This window comes from Oncorhynchus masou, unplaced genomic scaffold, assembly GCF_036934945.1.
Source record: "Oncorhynchus masou masou isolate Uvic2021 unplaced genomic scaffold, UVic_Omas_1.1 unplaced_scaffold_8728, whole genome shotgun sequence".
Lineage (NCBI taxonomy): Eukaryota > Metazoa > Chordata > Actinopteri > Salmoniformes > Salmonidae > Oncorhynchus > Oncorhynchus masou.
In genome coordinates this window covers 6,137-9,292 of record NW_027015190.1, presented here as the reverse complement: position 1 = coordinate 9,292, position 3,156 = coordinate 6,137, and the positions used below count along the sequence as shown (strand labels likewise).

At 45.1% G+C, this 3,156-nt stretch overlaps 1 non-coding gene and 1 pseudogene across 1 annotated transcript; both read right to left on the bottom strand.

Annotated features, from left to right (window-relative positions):
- Positions 1-487: 487 nt before the first annotated feature.
- On the bottom strand, positions 488-606 carry LOC135537922 (U5 spliceosomal RNA). Its single transcript, XR_010455302.1, has one exon. It is a non-coding gene; the product is annotated as a U5 spliceosomal RNA (small nuclear RNA).
- A 550-nt stretch (positions 607-1,156) lies between these two features.
- On the bottom strand, positions 1,157-1,333 carry LOC135537921 (U2 spliceosomal RNA; annotated as a pseudogene).
- Between the last annotated feature and the right edge of the window lie 1,823 nt (positions 1,334-3,156).

The window sequence follows — 3,156 nt, the reverse complement described above, 5'->3', positions numbered from 1 at the left end:
AACGCTCTCTTCCAATTGGCTCCATTTCTTTGTCTCTCCAAACAAACCTAACCGAGTTTGCCAACCCTATTCCAGGTACCGACCTATTTGGACCTGCCATTTCAAAAAATGGATTTTTACGACCAGAGCAGAAGAAAAACAGCTCTCCAAAAAAGGAAGCCTCCGAAAAAGCACAAACACCTTCCCAACAAAATCACCAACCCTACTCTACCTTATCGCCTTCCTACTTCGACCTTTTGACTCAGCGAGCTCTGGGGCACCTCGGTACCAAGCTTGATCTGAGCCAAAAGGCCGAGAAGCGATAACCCACAAATGGAACCCTGCAAACGCCGGGCCCCCGGGGGCCTCGACAGAACTCGGCGGGTTTGCAAAAGCCGTCTCCAACCCTTCCTCCCTCCCCAGCCAGTCAGTCAGTCGCTAATGCGTCTTTAAGTCACTATCCTGGCCCACCACCTCCTCTGTCAATTTCTCTTGAAACAAGATCCCGGGCTCTGCAAGAAGCAAAGCCACTCCAAAAATATGTTGAACTCGTGTAACTATTCCTCTCCACGGAAGTCTTTAGTAAAAGGCGAAAGGCTTGTGCGTAATGAAGAGAAACCAGAGTTGTAATGGAAGCCAGAGGTCGGGGCCCGAGACACACTCTGTGCACTCTCGGCCGGGTTCCCGCGGGTGCTCCCGGAACCCACTCTTCCGAGTTTGAGGGCTGTGGATAAAAAGAGGGTCACAGACACAGAGACGACACAGAGAGAGACAGAGACAGAGAGACAGAGAGACACAGAGAGACACAGAGAGAGACAGAGAGAGACACAGAGAGAGACACACAGAGACAGAGAGACACACAGAGACACACAGAGACACACAGAGACACACAGAGACACACACAGACACACACACACACACACACACACACACACTATCCTGGCCCAATTTTTTTTTTTTTTTTTTTTTTTTTTTTTTACAAAAATGGCGGGAAACGGGGGACCCCATTGAAAAGCGCTTCGCCCTTCTTTCAGTTTGAATGTTTTTTTCCCTTCTCTTCTTCTGCTAGCTAGCTAGCTAGCTAATTAGCAACTAGCTAGCTAACTAGCAACTAGCAGCTAGCTAGCTGTTTACATAGCTTTGTGAGTTTGTACTTTTCCTTGACAACGGGAGAAGTAAGTGTTGCACCGTTCCCGGAGGTACTGCAATACCGGGTCGATGCGTGGAGCGGACGGAGCAAGCCCCATTTCCGACTCCCTGTTCAAAAAATCCATTTAATATAAGGTCCCCCGATGGGGGACGTATCAGATATTAAACTGATAAGAACAGATTTTTTTTTTTTTTGAAAAATAATTTATTACATTCAATGCCATTCATACTTACAAATCATAATTCTCACTCATACTATATACAATACACCATCACCAAACACCCAAACAAAAACAAACCTCAGGGGAGCATCAACCCTCCCCGTCATACCTAACCAATACCTGACCGCTTCCCTATCTCCACGTCCCTAATCTATCCCCTTACATACCTTAAGGGAACATTTCGACAATCACCGTATAGTTAGTGAGAAAGTCCCTATTGGAACTGTACGGTCCCTTACTAGACGTCCGAAAACATTTTAGAAATTCGGGGACGGCGTCGGGCCGAGCGGTAGGGCCAGACCTACCGGGAAGTCATCAAATGAACTTTGTCGGACATTCGGTTTTCGTTTAATAAAATAAACAAATTTTAGCCCATTTTTGCGCAATGCCGAAATATCCCACAAGAGGGCATAAGCAATCATATTGCTATTGGACAAAACATCACGAATCACGACGTGCCATATCTCGGAAACCGAAAATATTTCGAAGCCGAAACTTGGTGGGCGTAGGTTTGGCATTATGGGAAGATGGCCCCGAACAAGATGGCGTCTAGGCCTCAACGGTTTTTGAGTTATGGCCATATTTCTGGGATTAAAGGTCCAAAATGAAAATAGAGAAAAGATTTTTTCACTTCACGTCAAAGTCAAGGAGCCTCCGGTGTCAATAAAAAAAAATCGGCCATTTATCTATCGTCATTTACGAGAAATCGTACGTTGACCAGATCGTGATGTTCAGATATAGGTGTTTTTTTTTTCAACGGTTACAGATCCAGTTGCAGGGTGTTCATACGAGTATTTTTAAAATGTGCTGCGGAGCTCTGCGACATTTCTGTGATTTTCTATGATTTTCTGAAATAACACACACTCACTAAACCCTCCGTAAATAACTCAGTTCTTAACGTAAAGACTTAAAACTCAGGATTCTGTAAAGGCATACCCCAATGAGGATATGAGTTTATTTATAGCTTCCTGTGCCAACCGGAAGTGCCATAATTGGTGTCTCAGGGGCTGTTTGGAAGGGTTAAAAAATCAGATCTGTCCAAAACTTCATATGTGTGATTAGACAACCCCCATGAACTGTAAATCAGTCATTTTTCCCAACAGATGTCAAAGAAAAGCTCTCACACACACACACACAGCAAGGATGGAGTGACAAAGCGTGGTGTTTAAAGACACAGAGAGCAGGCAATGGCATAAACATAATCCCAAGGCAGGGCCGAGTCCAACGAGGTGCCCCGCTTGACCGTAGCTCACTCGGTCTGAGCGCAGCGACCATGAGAAAAATAGGCCCACAATGAAGCCTGCACCACAATGTCATTTGATTTTGGGTGACAGCGGCGGAACCGTTAGGTTTAGAAGGACAATTCAAACACAGGACTGTTCCTAAGGTCCTCCCGATCTGTGCAAGCCTAACCTTGACTGTGTGGCATTAACCTTTCACAGTTAAAAGAAGGTGTTTACAAAAAAACAGTGTGCATTGACTTCTCTCCCCATAGGAATACATTGCCTGCTCCCCTAAATACAACCTGGGGTCTTTATGGGTTATGAATGCTGTATGAACCTGTCTTCTATGACATTCCATCAGACCACTATGAGGTCTACCTGTGTCGATTCTAAGCTTCCTGGAGCAACCGGAAGTGGTTAAATTGACCCAAAAGGTATTTGGATGTACATCACCTCGAAAGGTGCCGAGGCCTCTGCATTATTCAACCCTGTGTAGATCAGTCAATTCTCAACTTAAAGACTTAAAACTCAGGATTCCCTAGGTTTCTATGTCAGTCAAGACATGTGTGTATTTATAGCTTCCT